Below are 13111 nucleotides of genomic sequence, written 5' to 3'. Positions count from 1 at the left end.
ACTGTTTTAAAATTCCAGTCTGGCACCTGCTTCCTTATCTGTAATTTGCTTTCTGTTTCAGTGCAATTTTTTTTTCCAGGACGTTTGTGGCCTACTTGTAGCTATTCTATGAGCCTGCTGTGAGGGTCAGAGCAGGGTCATATAATTGTTGCAACTAGCAACTGAACTCTGGAGGGGCCCTTGTCAGGAAGCACTACAGGAAATGGTTACTAATGATGAGTTTGAACTTTTGAACCTGCTGAATGCTTTTTTGTGTTCGCAAGGATTTCTGCCAGTTCGCAAGGATTTCTGCCAGTTCGCGAGGGTTTTGTGTAAGTTCGCAATTGCGAACTTACATGTCGGCTCGCAACGGTCACGATTATGTTGTTTCTACGTCTGGTTCATCATCACAGGTTCCCAGAACCCTCTGTTTCACCCCTGCCACCCTCTGTTTTACCCATGCCATCCTCTGGTGCATCAATGCCACCCTCTGGTTCATCATCACTATAGATTATGGGGGTAAAAGCAAGCACACCTGCCTGCTTCAACTGACATGAATTAATTTGGGGTTGATTTATTAATGTGTCACTGTTTTAAAATTCCAGTCTGGCACCTGCTTCCTTATCTGTAATTTGCTTTCTGTTGGAGTGCAATTTTTTTTTCCCAGGACTTTTGTGGCCTACTTGTAGCTATTCTATGAGCCTGCTGTGAGGGTCAGAGCAGGGTCATATAATTGTTGCAACTAGCAACTGAACTCTGGAGGGGCCCTTGTCAGGAAGCACTACAGGGAATGGTTACTAATGATGAGTTTGAACTTTTGAACCTGCTGAATGCTTTTTTTGTGTTCGCAAGGATTTCTGCCAGTTCGCAAGGATTTCTGCCAGTTCGCGAGGGTTTTGTGTAAGTTCGCAATTGCGAACTTACACCGCACGCAGCAAAAAATCCGCTGCGAGCGAATTTGCGGATTTTGCGGGAAATTTGCGGATCTTGCGTATTGCGAATTTACCGAAAATCCGCAAAATCCGCGAGCGTAACGGATTTTCCGCCCATGCTTAACTTCCATATACTTGTAAGGAGAAGGATTATTATTTCGGACGGGGGTGAGCTAGCCATTATGGCTACTCTTGCAAGCCTTCCTCCAATAATGTTGCGATAGCGTAATCAATGGACTTTTAGTGGACTATAGTAAGAGATCCGAACAGATGACTACCACAACATCTACAAAAGAGAACAATGACTTAAATCAACCCTTATGAAACTCTTCCCATATATCCTGGAATTTATATTTCTTAGAAGCTAGCTTCTTTTTTTTGTCTGAGTTATACACTCTAAGAACTGACGCAAGCCATTCATTGTAGGTCGGAGGGACAGGGCTTATCCATTTTATACAGATCTCCCTCCTTGCCAGGAGGATCAACATGAAAATTTTATTTTCATGGGCTTTAGAGAAAGGTCTTACTGCATTCATGCCTGTCACCCCAAAAATAACTAGGTCCATACTTACAGTTAGTTGTCTTCCCATTACCCCTTCTAAGGTAATACCTACATCCTTACACTGCCAGAACATATGCAAGTCGTCGGCCATCTGTAATCCACATTTTGGACAGCTCCTCACTGTGGACCCGTTCAGTTTGGATAGCCTTTTCGGGGTCCAATAAGCTCTATGGATGGTGAGTAAATGATTTCTTTTAAGAGCAGCAGACGTTACAATCGACCAGCATTTGCTCATAGATACTTGCCATGTGTTACTTGTATCCAGCGTCGGCAGGTCTTTCCCCCAGATACTCTCTGGAATCCGGAAGTCCTCCTCCCCAGCTGAAATTAGGGCCCAGTACCAGAAGGATATTTCTTTCAGGAACGGTTGTTTAACCTGCATCTTTATTTCTAGGGAGATGATACCTTTTATGGTTTCTTTGAGGGACTTAGTCCAGCTCAGCAGTTGGTAATATTTGAATTTCGATAGTGTGGAATTCGTACTTTACGATAATATTTCCCAATCAAGAAGCTTGTTCTGAAACAGGAGTTGACCCCATTCTACTAATCCTGGCGATTTTAGAGGAATCGCTAAACTGTCCCTGAGGCAGTCTGGTGTAGTCTTGGAATCCCAAATCGGGGTCTTATCGCTATAGAAGGGGATATCCAGTGTGGATCTGACGCAGTACCACAACCTAGCGGCTGATTTCAAGATCTTCAATTAGATTTTTTTTTCAAACTTCGGGCGACCAAATTTGTACAAAAAGTGGCTGGTGTTATTTGTTAATTTCTGTAGAAATAATGGCTAGGTTTCGTAAGAGCCCAACAACATCCTACTATTTTTAAATTGGAAGGCCCTGCAATATTCCAGGAGGTCTGGACAAGCTATACCTCCCTGCTCCTTCTTTCTCCTTATTTTATGCCAGGCGATTCTTGGTCTTTTTGAGGACCAGATAAAGCTGGATAATTCTCCCTGGATCTTTTTTATGGTTTCTCTTTTAAACTCAAGCGGGATTGCGCTAAAAATGAAAGTAAATTTCGGCAAGATTGCCATTTTTATAATATTAGATTTACCCAGGAATACTAAAGGAAGTCCACTCCATACTTTCAGAAGCTTTTTTACCTCAAATGTTACTCTGTGAATGTTAGTATGAGTTATTTTATCAAGATCTGTTACGGGATCAATACCCAAGTATCTCATTTTTTCCTTGCAAAAAGGGGATACAAAATCCTCATTCCAGCTCATGGTTTCAGTTTTAGTTTGATTTATCTGGTAACCAGATAACTTCCCAAAGCCTATCAGGGTCTCTTCTGTTGTTTTAAGAGCCTCTTTTAAGTCTGAAGTGAAAATCATGAGGTCTTCTGCATAAAGAGCTACTTTCTTATGCCACCCTTGATAGTGAAAAGGGAGATTGCAGGGAGATTCCTAAGGCACTCTGCGACCGGCTCAATATAAAAGTTAAAGAGCAGGGGAGAGAGGGGACACCCTTGGCGAGTTCCTCTACGTATCTGAATATTGTTTGTTAGATTGCCATTAATTAATATTTTAGCTTTAGGAGAGTTATAGATGTTTTCAACCATTTTTAAAATGTTTTCCCCCAAATGAAATTTCTTTAGAATCTCGCTTAAATAACTCCAATTAACTCTATCGAACACTTTAGCAGCATCAATTGTAATTATCGACAGAGGAATTTTCTCAGTGATGGCAATATCTATTGCTCCAATCAACTCGTGTGTAAGATCTTGAAGGTGTCTTCCTGCCACAAAGCCCTTCTGATTAGAGTTTATTAGTGTCCCCTCGATTTTCCGTAGTCTTTTTGTCATGATTTGGGTGAAGATCTTGTAATCACAATTTAGGATAGATATTGGGCGGTAAGACTCGCATTTTTTCGGGTTTTTACCCGGTTTCAAAAGAATGGAGATGGTTGCATCATTCCATGTCTCTGGGATTCTATCATTATTTAAAAAGATCTCATTGAAAAGCGCTGTTAAGTGGGGGACCAGTATGTCTTTTAGTTTCATGTAGAATTCATTTGGGAGGGCATCAGGACCTGCTGCCTTACCTCTTTTTAAATTTCCTATTGCTATGTCTACCTCTTCTGTTGTTATTTCACTATTTAGGATTTCTTTTTCTTCAGAGGATAGAGCGGGGATGTTTGGCGCGTCTAGAAATTTGTTTATTTCTTCGATTTTTGGGTTGTAGTCCTCCGTATAAAGGTTAGAGAAGAAGGCTGAGAATTCCTCCTTTAATACTGCTTCTTCAGACCCGTTTTGGGAGCTGTCTGTTGGCTCTATACTGCCGATTTTATTTCTAGCTTGGTCTGTTTTGAACTTCCAGGCAAGCATTTTCCCACAACCTTCTCCATATTCATAATGGGCGAGTTTACTACATTCCCATCTCTCTCTGATTTTACCCTCTAATAACGCTGATAAATTTTCTTTCAGTTTAAGCCTTTCCTTACTTAGGTCTTGACTTCTCGAGGATGAAATATCTGAGGATATCTGCCGATCCAGTGTTTTTATATTCTCTTGTATTCTCTGGATCTCTTTTTTGACCTCCCTTGATTTATGAATAGTTAGGCCACAGATCTTGCCCCTTATTACTGCCTTATATGCCCCTCATACCGTTTGAGGTGGAGCACTCCCGTTGTTGTCCTGAAAATATAGCTCAGTCTCTTGTTTGAGTTGGTCAATAATTACAGGGTCGAAGAGAACTGAGCGGTCCAGTGTCCATCTCGGAGTGGTTATATCGTTGTTTATTCTTAACGTAATTTGGATGGCAGAGTGGTCTGAGAGATGGGCGGGAAAATGGATTACATTATGAGTATTCTCTACTAACCCCTGATCTATTAAAAAATAATCAATTCTTGATTGTATACCAAGCTTCTTATTACTAAAAGGTAAATTTGTCTTGTTTGACACCCTTCTCTTTCCATACATTGATAAGGCTTAGGTCCCTTTTATACACTCCCAACCATTCCCTCATTTTTGGTAAGCTTGCCTGGTTCCCTCTAGGGTGCCGATCTACTTTTGGATCTAAGATGATATTAAAATCTCCGCCCAAAATCACTGGAGATGTTGCCGAAATCAGTTGGGAGTATAGCGTCTGGAGTGGAGTAGGATCATCTGTGTTTGGTCCATAGTATCCGACCACAGTAAAAGTGTTACTAAGTATGCTGACATTAGCTATCGCCCATCTCCCCTTAGGGTCTATCTCAGATGATAAGATTCTTGCTTTCAAAGATTTTTTAAAAATTATGGCAACCCCTTTGATAACACACTCTTGGTCAGTGCATATGTAAGAGTCAACCCAGTGGAGGGTTTTATTTATCTCTTCGAACTCTTTTTTAAGTAAGTGTGTTTCTGGTAAGATTACAATTTCACTATCAATAGATTTCAGATATTCAAAACATTTCTGTCCCCTGCTCTTAGTTCTTAGCCAGTTGACATTCCAGGAAGTTATCTTTATATTCTTTAGATTTCTTCCCATCTCTTCCTGTTAGTTAGCTGAATTTCACTGTTATCAAGCTGGGCCCTGATTACCCCCTTTCCTTTAGAATCAACATCATGCTGAGGACTTTTTTTGTATTTTCCCTACTTTGCTCTCATCCCCCGTGTGCCCCCCCCTCCTCCCTTCTAGTGTATACATAAAACCAACTGTGATTGTGGAGAATAAACAGAAAAAAAAGAAAGAAGAAGGCACGGGGAGACACACTCCCTCCCTGGGAAAGCCTCCCTTTCCTTTGGGCCTTAATTATAGCCCACTTTGAGCCCCGTGCCTGAGTGCATAAAATTCTATGAGGGTGCTACTGCTACTGCTACCACTACTAACACTACGTCACTAGTGAATACATTTAAGCTAAGAATGTGAATGTATTTGAATCTGGATGCGTATTTGTTCTCTTATTCTTCCACATAATCCTAAGTGAGGCTGGAAACTTCAATTGGGCAGTTGCCCCAAGTGCTTTTAGTTCAGGCGTTTTTTGACCCAGCTCCCATTGCCTGTCTTGTGTCACTTTCGCAATGTTGGATTGAATCCTAAAAGACCAGTCATCTCTGTTATACGCCCCACTTTTCAGGGCTTCACTCAGGATTCTCTCTTTGAGATTGTAAGTTCTAAAGTTCACTAGGATATTTCTTGGGTTCTTCCTCTCTTTAGGCTTCCCAAAAGGATCATGATGTACCCGCTGAATATCGTCTTCCAGGTCAAGGGTTTTACTACATGGGAAGTGCTCCTCTATTAATGATATTATAATGATATTATAAATTTCTTTGTGTCCGATCCTTCTCGCCCTTCCGGAACATAGAGAAATCTCAAATTGCACCTTCTGGACTGATTTTCTAAAGCTTCTAACTTTTCCTCTATGCTTTTGTCCTTTGCCTTCAAGTCTCTAATATTCCGCTCGGTTAGCTCTACTCTCCTAGCCAGGCCCTCAGCTTCTGCTTCCACTGTGAAGACTCTATCATTTAGAGCTAATAGTTTGGAGTCCAAAGATTCAAATCTTTCATGCAGTTTATTCTGGTTATCTTCTGATACTTTGAACCTGGACCTCATCTCATAGAGCATTTTTTCCAACAAGACCTCTGTACTGTTTCGTGAGTCACTCTGAGGATTATTAGAGTTAGTATTATTAGTGTTAGTCGGATTAGAGGGAGGACTCATAGAAGGGCAATTGGGCACAAATCCAGTAGGGTCCTGGGGCGTGCTTTGAGCCTGACTCGAATTCTGGCAGGGGGGCGAACTCTGGATTGAACCCTGGGCTAGAGCCGGGGTCAACGACCCTGCCTGCAACTGTTCTTCTGGCTCCTTCGTGAGGACCTCTGCCGGGGTGCTGGTTGGATCACCTGTTAGAGCTTCTGTTAGTACTGGGGAAGCAGAGCTTTCCATGGCGAGTTTATTCTGAGCCTTGTCCTGCACTTTAAAATAGGACCTTAATGAGGGGGTGATTTTTATTTTAGAGTTTTTTCCCCCTTCGTCTGTTTCCAGCTTGCCTTCTGCCGGCCCCCTTCTGTTTAGAGGTTTGCCTACTTGTAATTTCGGAGCTTTCCGTGAAACTCTCTTTGTGATTCGCGAAATTAATGGCTGTTTAGGAGCGGGGGAACAGTTGTCTTAAAGAATTGCCTGTTCCTTAGACAATATGAGGACCTTCCTCGCAGTTCAGGATCTACTGTAATTCCTTTATCCACTTTAGAAGCAATTTTCCCTACTTCCTGGTCGCTAGTTATGTTCAGAGTCTGGTCTCTTGATTCGGAAGATGAAGAGTGGATTGTACTGTCTAAGCATCCCTTCCCACCCTCCACTTTTACCACAACAAGCCTACCTGCGATGGTATGCTGGTAAAGCGAGGGGCAAAAATGGCAGCAAGTTGCTTTGTCTACTGGAACTTCTACAGGGTTATCCACCAAATTAAGTTTATTGAGGTCACTTAACCTGCTCAGGAGTCTTATACTGGGGGGAGAGTCAGCTGATTGCGGTCCATTTTGAAGCCGGGACAAATGCAACTCAGTCTGATTTTCCAGCGAGACAAGTGTACCCCAGACCAATCACCCTGGCAGGCCTCTAAACTTTCACAACCCCCAGGATGCCGAACCCGTCTGTCCTGGACCTCAGTTCCCCTCGCCTTACCTCTGACGAACACTGCGATTGTTATTGTTATTGTTAAAAACATTTGTAACGCGCTCTATCACCATTGGTTTCTTGGCGCTGATAGACAAATGGGGGACCAAGAGCAGAAGGTTTAGTCAAATGCAGCTTGGAAGAGCAGAGTTTTTAAAAGTCTGCGAAAACAGTCTAGCTTTGGACAGAGACGAAGGGAAAGGGGAAGGGAGTTCCAGGTGGAGGGGGCCAGGACGGAGAAGCTCAGACCACCGTGCTTTTTCCTTTTAAATCTAGGCACCACAAGGAGGTTTGATGAGGCTGAGCGAAGGGCTCTCGTAGGGATGTGACGGGTCAGAGCCGAGGAAATGAAAACGGGCGCTGCATCAGAAAGGGCTTTAAAGGTGGTACATGCCAGTTTAAAGATGCAACGTTTGGATACCGGGAGCCAGTGTAGGCTACGAAGGAGGGGAGTGACATGTTGGTGCTTAGGCTGGTGGTAGATCAGGCGAGCGGCCTGATTCTGCACCAGCTGCAGCCGTTGAAGGCGGCAAGCTGGAATCCCTGCATAGAGAGTGTTGGCGTAATCGAGCCTGGAGGTGATAAGGGCAATGACCACTTGGGTCAGGGCTTCTTTACTGAAATACCTGCTGATCTTGTGGATCCGCCTGAGATGGAAGAAACAGGCAGAAGTGACCGCGTTGATCTGGGGTCGCATTGACAGGTCCTCAGAAATAATCACCCCCAGGCTTTTAACAGAGCTCACGGGAGAGGGTGCTAGCCCCAAGGAAGTTGGCCAGAACGAAGGGTTCCAGGGATGATTGGGGCCTCCTACCAGGACGAGCTCAGTTTTTGTGGGGTTCAGCTTTAAGTGGCTGTGGTGCATCCACTCCGCGATGGTCATCATGGTGGTCTGAAAATTAGTGCGGGAAGAAGGGAGGGAGTCTATGGGGAAAATTAACTGAAGATCATCGGCGTAATTAAATATTTTGACCGGGGAGTTGCGGAGGGAAGCTAATAAAGGTTGGAGGTACAAATTAAAAAGGAGAGGAGAAAGTGCTGAGCCCTGAGGGACTCCGCAAGGAAGGGAAGTGTAAGAAGCGGAGAAGGAGGATAAGTGGACAGACTGAGAGCGTTGATGGAGAAAAGATTTGAGCCAATCAAGGGCCACGCCCTGAATGCCAGCGTTGTGGACACGGTCGATCAAAAGAGTGTGATCGACCGTGTCGAAAGCCGCCGAGAGGTCTAATAGGACAAGGGCTTGAGGGGTGTTTTTATCCACACCTTTCCTAAGGGTGTCCATAACAGCTACGATGACCGCCTCGGTGGAGTGGAGGGGTCTAAATCCTGCTTGTTGGGGGTCTAAGAAGGAAGATTGCTCTATAAAAGAGCTCAAACAGCGAGTGACAAAGGTCTCCAGGATCTTTCCTAAATAAGGTAGGAGAGAGATAGGTCTGTAATTGCTAAGTGTTGAAGGATCTGCGGTAGGTTTCTTTAGTATCGGTAAAACTGCAGCTTGCTTAAATGAAGATGGGACCTTCCCGATGGCAAGGGAGTTGTTAAGTAGTGCCAGAGGGGGACCTGGGCAGGCAAGGAAAGCTTCTTTTAAGACCTGCGGGGGGCAGCAGTCGTTGGGAGAGCCCGAGCTGACTTTATGAAGAAGATTAGTGAACTCTTCTAAGGATATAGGAGGGAACTCTGTAAGGATATTAGTATTTGTAGGGGGGAGAAGAGGAGAAGTGGGGAAGGCCGGAGATGGAATATTATTTTTTATTGTGATTATTTTATCTATAAAATAAGAATTAAGTGAGTCACAGAGGGTTTGAGTCGGCTGCAATTGAAGGGTGACTCTGTCTGGCATGGAGAGCTCATTTACAATTGAAAAAATATCCTTAGTTTTATTGTTGGAGTTCAAAATTTTTTGAGAAAAGTATGCCGTCTTGGCCTCCAAGATTAATCGTTTGTAGGATTTCAGGGCCTCGATGTAGGCTAGTTTAAGCAGGGGGTCGTAATGACGACGCCAACGGCGTTCTGATTGTCGCAGTGCAAGTTTTTCTGCTTTGAGTTGGTCCGTGAACCAACGTTGAGCGTCATGGGGACGCTTAGTTTTAATTTTCTTTAGAGGGGCAACTTCATCGCTAGCCTGTTGCAGCCATTCCTCAAGATTATCTGCTTGATGCTCTAATGAGGTCGACGACAGGGGTGCGGTAGAGATCAGTGAGTCAAGAAAGTCAGGCAAGTTGGCCCTTTTCCAGTTACGAGCCATGATGTTGGAGGGACAGGGAGGGGGGCAGAGGGTGTGCAAGTGTAGGTGGAAGGAGATGAAATAGTGATCAGACCAGGAACAAGGGAAAACCGAAAGAGATGATATATCGAGGTTAGAGGTCCAAACTTGGTCAAGAATATGACCTTTCAGATGGGTGGGGGTGTGAATGTGTTGGGTAAGATTCATGCCCGTGAGCAGGTCTGTGAATTCCACCGACGAATGATTTTCATGGGCATCGGCTGGCCAGTAATTAAAATCTCCAATTACCACAATATTAGCGTGGTTAATTGCTAAGTGAGCAATTGCGTCGCTGAAAGATTGGGGAAAGAGAGGCATAGAGTCCGGGGGTCGGTAGGCAAGGACACAAACGAAGGAGGATTTAGGGGAGGAGAATTTTAGTGCCAATAGTTCAGTTTTTGGAATGGGGTTTACCGAAATCTCAGAGAAAACAAGTTCAGAGCGGATAATAGCCGCCACGCCGCCCCCAGTCCTCCCAGCAGGCCTGTTGCTGTGCATGATGTAGTATCCCGAAGGGATAGCAGCGAGAATATCAGGGGCGGAGTCTTCAGTGATCCAAGTCTCTGTCAGGAGGAGAATATCGATGGAACTATGGATCAATAGTTGAAACACCTCAAGCTGATGACAAATAAGGGAACGGGTGTTAAGATAAAAGATTGACAAAGAGGTGGAAATTTGTGGAACAAAGGGGGGCAAAGCGTGAGATGGGGTCAGCGCCGAAAAGGCGGAAGGAATAAGAATGCCACATGTCTGGGCGGCCTTGATGGCGCGGGTAGGGATGGGTCCTGAAGTATTAAGACTCTGGAGGTCAGAGAAGGAGTAGGAATAAAAATGGGCATTACGACTGGGGCCTGGGCCTAGTCGGCCGCGGACGGGCGCAGACGGGCTTGACTTGTGCGCGACTTCGGCGCGAAGTCGGCGCTCCCGCTGCGCTCGTCCGCTGCGCTGCCTCCATACTGTCATTTAAATAGAGGGGTGAGGGAGCACTAGAACGCTAACCTGCAAAGGTTTGTGCAGGGCGGAAGTGGTGCCACGAGGCAAGAAGTACCGCTCCTCGAGCTGACCCTCCGCACAAACGGCACAAAAGCCGGGGCGGAACGGGGTCACGAGGGCAAGAAGTGCAGGTAGGTGCAAGCAATGAGAAAAAATACAATTTTAAAACGTTTCAGAACGTGCTCATAAAATTAGCAATGACGATTTTTAAAATATTTCAATGCTCCGGCTCACTGCACTCCTGCAGTTTCGCTGAGCCCACAATGCCGCCTCCCACCACCCGGCGTCTGCGTGGATTGCCGATTCACCGATGCAAGAGCCCCGCTTCGCAGATCGAGGATCCGGTACCTCCGCTGTGATGCCGGGTGCTTCGGTCAGGACGCCGAAAGAAGCCACCATTACACTGCACTCTCAGGGAAAACAAAGGAAAAAACAGGGATCGCCTCAATGAAAAGCAAGTAAGTCGTGGTTGCAGCTCATATGTTGGCATATAGTGCAAACGAAGGTGTCGGCAGAAAAACAAAAACGGCTTGCTGCTTTAGGTAGACTCCGGGTACATCATTGACTGTGTAAAAATTCAGCCGCTAGCAATCAGCAGCAGCTGCCTCCTCCTTCTACAACGCCATTCTACAGAGCCCAGGCACGGAGCTCCCGACCGGGCTCAACGACCGGCCGCCATCTTTCCACCACCAAATAAGAATCTTCTTTGTAGTGCTGTATTGTAGGGCATTACTGTGCATATGGCAAAATGTCTGCAGTGCACTGCACACTGCAGTTGGCAGGTTTTCACACAATGTTATGAAAACCTTGATACTGTGCAAATTTTACTTGTCTGAAGCGATAATGTGCATAGTTCTGTTACAGACATGTGAAGGCCACATTGCGGATTATTGGTGGATGTTGAAGAGTAGATAATGACATGTGTGTAATGTTTCATGTAGCTGGCATGCTTTTTCACATGACTTTAAGCTTACTCTTCATATATGTTACTCTGGACACTGTGATCTATGTACAATTTAATTCTAACTTCTCACATGGCTACCCTGTGAGAAGGAGGGGACACCAGCCTCCAGTGTACCACCCATTATCAGAGCATGAAAAAGAGACATGTCATCCATACATATTGTTTAAATCATCAAACAATCCTGTATTTATGGAATCAGTTGGAGCCTGGCCTTCTACCTTGCATCACGTATCCTACATCTATCCCACCAACTGTTAAACTCATGTTGGTATTGAATTTTCTGGCCCCCGCGGCATCCAGTTCCCCAGACATGAGGATTTGGTCACTATGAAGGCTTATTTATATAGTTTAGGTCTCGTACCATGTTATTGGATCCATTGATGGCACCCATATTGCCTTAGTACCACAACAAGCGAGGGTTCAATTGTACCGCAACAGGAGGCACTTCCATTCTATCAACTTGCAAATTGTCTGCTTACCGGACTTGTACATCTCAAACGTCTGTGCCTGCTTCCAGGATCTGCACATGGTTGATTCATACATACTGAAGAATGGCACTATACCCCAGCTGATGTCACAACTACTACCGGAGAGAGGCCCTGGCTTGTAGGTAAGTGTGATCTGTCCTAACATTGAGTGGGTAATGTCAAGTAATATCATCTGTAACTGTGTAACTCATTGTTGTACTTTTGTCTGTCTCCCATCTAGGAGACTCAGTGTATCCCAACAGGCGTTGGTTGTTTGCAGCCTGAGGAATCATATTACACCAGGGAAAGTGTGTTTCAATGAGGCCCATGGAAAAACATGGTGGCCAGTGCAGCAGACTTTTGGGCTCCGGAAAGCCAGATTCAGATGTCTGGACAAGACTGGGCGAGCCCTGCTCTACTCACCCAGGAAGGTGTGTAAGATCACCATGGCCTGTTGCGTGCTCCACACCATTGCCCTGTGACAGAACATCCCTTACATCCCAGAGAATGCAGGCCTTGAGGAGCCACCTGGTGAGGAACCTGAAATGCAAATGATGATGATGATAGTGGTGAAGAGGAAGGAATATACTTGCATCAAGATGTCATCTGAAACTTCTTCTCCTGATTCTAAGTGTGGGTGAGATGTGATGACTTTAACTATTAGTGCAACTGTTGTGATGTTGTGAGGAAGATGTTAAAATAGTGGAGAAGTGTGGTGCAGCAGCCAGGGCAGCTGAATTCGGAGCACAGGGTTCACGGCTCAGCACCATGTGACTCTGGGCAGTAGCTCACTTAATTTCCACAACGACCCCCAGCGCCGAGAGACCCGTAAGGGTGAGTAGTTTGCACTTTACAAATACAGAGGGGGCGGCAGGCACGAATGGATTGCCCAATGCACTATTTAAACACGCTCCAGACTTCTGGGTGGATATACGCGCGCCACTATTCAATCTTATTTACAAACAGAACAATGTCCCCAAATCTTGGAAAGGGAACATCATTCACCCAATATTCAAACAGGGAGACTATAACAAACAGGAAAACTATAGATTGATATCACTGATTGATGTTGAGCCAAACTATATGGATCATGCCTACTACTCCACCTCCAAGATTGGATGGACAAGACAAGTATAATTCCAATGTTTCAAACAGGCTTTAGACCAGGGAAGGGCACCTTAACAAACCTGGCCACGATGGCACTTTTAATTAAAAAAGCAAGAAAAATGAAAACACAGCTGTTTGCATGCTTTGTCGATTTGAAAGCAGCATTGGACAAAGTAAGCAGAAATCGCCTCTGGGAAAAATTAAGGGCATGGGGGCTGTCGAGAAAATGACTGGATGCAATAATAGCC

This window comes from Lissotriton vulgaris, chromosome 8 (assembly GCF_964263255.1).
Source record: "Lissotriton vulgaris chromosome 8, aLisVul1.2, whole genome shotgun sequence".
Lineage (NCBI taxonomy): Eukaryota > Metazoa > Chordata > Amphibia > Caudata > Salamandridae > Lissotriton > Lissotriton vulgaris.
The sequence above is the reverse complement of the archived record's forward strand: the minus strand, read 5'-3'. Positions refer to the sequence as shown.